This window comes from Ooceraea biroi, chromosome 2 (genome assembly GCF_003672135.1).
Source record: "Ooceraea biroi isolate clonal line C1 chromosome 2, Obir_v5.4, whole genome shotgun sequence".
NCBI classification, from domain to species: Eukaryota; Metazoa; Arthropoda; class Insecta; order Hymenoptera; family Formicidae; genus Ooceraea; species Ooceraea biroi.
The window spans coordinates 12,958,514-12,964,496 of NC_039507.1; the positions used below are offsets into that span (position 1 = coordinate 12,958,514).

The following is a 5,983-nucleotide window of genomic DNA, read 5'->3' on the forward strand; positions in this document are numbered from 1 at the left end:
GACGGATCGGAAAGCCCTCATGAAGGAAGATCTAGGTAACTTTGAGGACCGATCGATCCATCATCAAGCTGACACAAACTTTGCGTCTAAACGCGAAGCGTACACGAGAGGAGAAGGGAAGTATGCTGCGCGCAGAATTTCCAAGGCGTCTCTCAACTCTTTTCGACCGCAAAAGCCAGCCAAAGCTTGTCGTCAGATTGGTAGGTCCGGGAAACAATGATATGAGAAAACAGGAGAAAAAATATAGACGCAACGTTCGTACAAGGTAAAAATTGGAGATTTGGGAGGTTGAAATTAAAGACCAAAAAAGTTCGTACAAAAAAAAGAAAGTAATAGCGTAGACGTATTTTATTCGGATTCATCGGGATGTAGACGATGAAGCTAACCGTTTTCGGGAAAAACCTGAACCGGAGTTTACAGTTTCTAAAGCCCGTATTAAGTCCGTTTTAGACTATACAATATATTGCGCTAGATTTGACGCAATTTTTAAAGCCAGAAATATTGCAGAATATCATACACAAATTGCAAACAAAGCAAAAACATGAATTTCGTAAATTGCATAAGATTTTGAAAACGATCGCGCACAAATTACCGACAAAAATACTATTTTCTATATGTTACTCACGTACAATGACGTTTTATAGATAATCGGCAAGGAAAACTTTATGTACGAATTTATGACGGACATAAAGATAAAAAGAGACAAAAATAGATAAAAGAAGGAATAATACAAATCGTGATAAAAAGCAATATAGAATAACCAAAGAAAATGGTAATAATATCTTTAAATGATAATGCAACATATAAATACGAATGATTTTCCACTAAACTCCCACACAGTAGACAGGAGTGGATAGCTGTCCAGGTAACGATCAGGAAAGGTAACATGGTAGGATTTTTCAATTTACTATCTCTTGCCATATTGGCAGGAGTCTTTATTAGCGCAAATGCGGTAGACTACTGCAACCTTGCGTCATGTTCCGACGTTGGCGAGGTTCACACGATGTGCCAGTATCCCGTAAGTATATAAATATGCATTTATACAATTTTATAAATATATGCCGACGTCAAGCATTATATATCTACGTCGATTTACATCGTGTATTATATACTTAATTGTTTCTATATTGTTAAAGTCATCAGAACCAGGGCCAAAGTGCCAGCAAGCGCATGATGTGGGTCTGACCGATTCTGAAAAGAAGTTCATAGTGAAAAAGCATAATGAATTGAGGCAAAGAGTTGCGAGCGGTCAAGAGACAAGAGGAAGTCCTGGCCCACAACCACCAGCGTCTAACATGCAAGACTTGGTAAGATTAAAAATTAAAAATCAAATGACACACTCGCACATCTTGATTACTTTCTTAGGAACAAATAAGTTCTGTAAAAACGCGAGGAGCTTAAACTCTGCAACTGTTTATTCTGCGACAATTATTCTGTATGAATAATTGTTTTACATGTATTTTCTTGCAGACTTGGGATGACGAATTGGCAACAATTGCGCAAAGGTGGGCTAATTAATGCACTTACGATCATGATGGTTGCAACAACGTAGGTAAGTAGTAATCTATGCAAGCACATTTATATATTTAAAAATTACACGAAAGATACGCTTTATTTATTAATAAATAATGAATATCATGGCAGAAAGATACCAAGTCGGCCAAAACATAGCCAGAACTTCCACTACAGGAAAGGAAGCGCCAGGCATAGATAGAATGATCAATGCATGGTACAATGAAGTAGCCCTGTTTAATAATGCTGACGTTTCTCCATTCAAGTAAGTACTTCAAAAATATTCAATATTATAATTATATTAACTTTTTACATATTGCTTTCTACATTGACTATGCATATAATATACAATTTAATTCAATTATATTGTATATATTATCTTTATATAAATATATATTCAATCTTTATATAAATATATATTCAATCTTTATATAATCTTTATATAATATTTCAAGTATACTGTATATACATATCATCTTTTTTGTCGTGCGAGATAATTTGTACGCATATTACAAAATGGGAAGATATTTGCACGCAATTATTATAATATATTAGCATTGATTAATATATGTAGCATTGATTAAAAAAATTACCAGTTTCTCAAGAATGCATTCATGAAAAAGTTGAAAAAGTATATAATGTATTTGTAGATACTTCGAGGAGACTGGTCATTATACTCAAATGCTCTGGGCTGATACGGTCACGATAGGTTGTGGATGAATAAAGTACAAGAACGAAAGAGGCTGGGAGACGAATTTCCTGGTCTGCAACTATGGTCCAATTGGAAACTGGAAAGGCAAGAAAATGTATGAAATCAGACAGTAAATCTGCCTAACAACACATTAACCAGCGATGATGAATATACATTTTATGTGTTGAAACGCGTTATAATGTATGTATGTAGATATGTCATTCTCTTTTATTGTCTTATATTTCGAAAATCACGTTACAATACAAAGAAAAAAGTAAAAGAATATTGTGAAATATAATTAAGTACAAAATGTGTAGATCATACCAACAATATAAAACGGATATAAATAAAACTATGCATTCTAAAAATTGCACATACTCTACCTCAATAAAATAAATGTATACTTCACACTCTTCCGCGTTTCTTACAATTCTAAAGCCCGTTTTACGCAAGGTTCGCGCAATATGTACTTGTATGTGTACTTTTATGTGTACTTGTACTTGTATGAACATATGTAACAAAACGAATAATACAGAGACGAGTAGCGAGGCGATTATCATAACGTTACACTAATCATAAACAAACAAGTAACAAAAGTTTGTTCTTTTTCTAAGTTTTTTTTGCACTAGTGTAGGCAGCTAAAATGAACAAATGTATATACTTCTTGTATTAATGCAGACAGTTCAAAAGAATAGATCTCGAAATGTACAAATCATAGCGCATACGAGCAGACCAAAAATTGCTCAGGAATAGAACACATTTTCAATACTTGCACAATTTACGAAACACATGCAATTTGTTTGCAATTTGTGTATGATATTCTGCAATATTTCTTGCTTTAAAAATTGCGTCCAATCTTGCGCAATATATTGCATAGTCTAAAACGGGCTTATTGTGAAACAAAGAAGTTGGCGTGCCATCGCGCCATTGTCAATTTCAAAAAGTTCACTTATTTCAAAAAGTTTGCCTCATAATCTGGATAAATAGGCAAGCGACGAAAACAAGTGCGGACATACACAGAGACAGACAGTTAGACAAAGATACAGAAGTGTGCAAGCTGCGTATACCGAGTGAACGATAGCGAGCGATAATCTGTGATTTCCCGACGCATGTATACTGAACTGAATTATATCGATTACAAATTAAAAGTGACGGTAGTCTTATCGGTTTCAGTATACTGGTGGACCATTCTGTGCGTGTGTATGAAGGAAATAGAAAAATAAAGAATCCTTACAACTCCTCTACAATAGCATCTCCTATAATATAGTAAAAATTTTTTAGGAAAAGAAGTTGTTTTATATTGAAAAAATGAATTACTTGTAGAATAGAGTAGTCTTTATTGATTCCTCTCAGAGTTACAATACTTCCGCTTTCCTTTCTTACATTATCTTATTTTACTTTAATTCTAGTCTCTTACCTCTACTTAATCCTTAAATCTTTAAATCCTTAAATCTATGTAATCCTTAAATACTTAATACTTAAATCTACTTATACTTAAACCTATTTCTTATCTTCAGCGAATTACTTGCATAAGTCGTAATAAACGCGGCACCATGGGGAACTTGTACGATTGCACTCGGGCAACGAGATCGTCGCAAAACGGGCGGCGATGATGTCGCGACGAATGCGACAAAGGGCACAGGCCGGTATCAATGGCCCCTGACCGGTTTTGTAGAAACATCGTTTTGACAGAAGAAGAGTGTCGTCACAGTTGGTAGAAGCGAGACGGCCGATGGATGAGAGGAGGGTGGGTGGTGTAGATCGGTGAACGCAACCTTCCGTTTCTCGAGGGTAGCGCGACTCTTCTCTCTGTCTCTTTCTCCCTTCCTCTTCGAGTGTTACAATAAATCAACGACGTGCTTTTGCGAAGCTCCACCCTCGGGGACCTTTGCCGTATATAGGCAGTATATCCCATACATGATGCGACACCCCGTATTACAGTCCGACTCTGACTGTCCTGGTCCTCATTGTGTCTAAAGTGGCCTGTCCTTCGATCTCGGGGAACGGATCAGCTTCATAAACAATTTATTCTCTCAACTATAAACGATCCGCGTCGGACGAGATAATCGGCGAAATTAAACAGCAGTAAGTATAATATATATAATTATATACATAACAATTATTATAATTGTTTGAAAATAATTTTTGTCTTAGTCAACAGAAACTATCATTGTCATAATATTTTCCTTGTATTATTATTAATATTTATTTATATATGAAATTAAGGAAATATTAAAAATATTCAGAACACACAGATGGAGACAAAAATGCTTTATTAAAAATAATAGTAAATATTATTTATAATATTACGTCGTATAGTAAACTGCATTACACGAGGGATACATTATTCCACCATGTTCTCCCACGCTTGCGGGAGAATCGCCGAGAATCGCAACCCTTCCGCGACCAATAACAATCAACGTCGATACCAAATTTCGTGTTACGGGCGTGCCCAGTGAGAATAGGTCAAAGAAAGCGGCATGTTCGAGCGAACGGGGTTGGTAAGCCTCGCGATCCTTCAATATATCGTTCACTCATATCGGTTCTGCATCGAACTTTCCCTGCCCGTGATCCGCATTGACTTTCCACGCCGATCGTCCGTATCCCTCCCTCCAGCCGCACTCGTGCTCCCTCATGACAAAAGGGGCGAGAGCCCCGTGGCCGCAGCGACCGATTAATTCACTACAAAGGGGCTGCGTATCGCGCATCGAGCCCCTCGACAGGCCCCTCTAAACCCACCTTCGGCCCTACTGCCAAGAGTGTCTTTGCACTTATCCTTCTCCCACCGACGCTTTTTGGGGGACGAACCAACTCTCCCTTCCTGAAGAGGATTGGTTCGTCCCCCATAGGCCGTCGGCAGTGGGAAATATTTCTATATAAGCTTGGGGTGAGCTTAGATTCCCGTGTTCAGTGAGTTTTGGATGGTCCACTACACTGTCGTGCCGATTGTGCCATCCACGAACGAGCGGTCATCGTCAAGTCTAACGCGGAAGCAGCCGGAGAGTATTCGTCGCCAAGTGATCCTCCGCCAACAAGAAGATGTCCGAGCTGAGGACCAACGTCTTCTTCCGACCTTGGCACATGCCGGAGAACGAGGCCTCCGGAATTGTAACCGTCGACAACACGCTCGACAGCGTGCCGTACAGCAAGCAGGAGGACGACAACGAGAGTGTCGTATCTTCGACGACGTCGACGGCCTCGACAGTCTCGACCATCGTGGAGATACCAGAGAAGTATGACGACTGTCTCTCGGACCAGGATACGGCAGACTCGACGTCATCGGACGTCGCTCGCTGCACGAGAATGCGTCGGCGGGGGAGCGAGTCCTCCGACGACGTAGCGACCAGCACCACACCTTCCTTCGAGGATGTCGAGAGTAGCGTGCAAGGTGCAACCAACAGATCACGTGTCTTCCGTTCACGACGACGATCAGCCGACGCAAAGATTTCTCGGGACTCGAGGGAGTACAATGGCTCTACCGACGCTTGTTCGCTGAAGTATCTCTCGTCGCTCCACGAACTTCCAAGGACGTCGGAGAACTTTGCGTCAAGAGGCGAGAGGACTTATTCGATGGCAGTCGCAAGCACGGATGTCGCGGGACCCTCATCGGTTGCGCACTCGATGATCCCCGAGTTGTACTATGGTTTTCCCGAATTTCATCCTGGGATCCATCCCGGAGTTCATCCCGGGATACATCCCGGCGTCCAGTCGGGAATCCATCCTGGGATTCAACCGGGGATCCATCCCGCAATCCTTCCAGCGGGATTCTACACGCGTTCC

At 40.1% G+C, this 5,983-nt stretch overlaps 1 pseudogene; it reads left to right on the top strand.

Annotated features, from left to right (window-relative positions):
* The first annotated feature begins 831 nt into the window (after nucleotides 1-831).
* On the top strand, nucleotides 832-2,573 carry LOC105278933 (annotated as a pseudogene).
* Nucleotides 2,574-5,983: the final 3,410 nt, after the last annotated feature.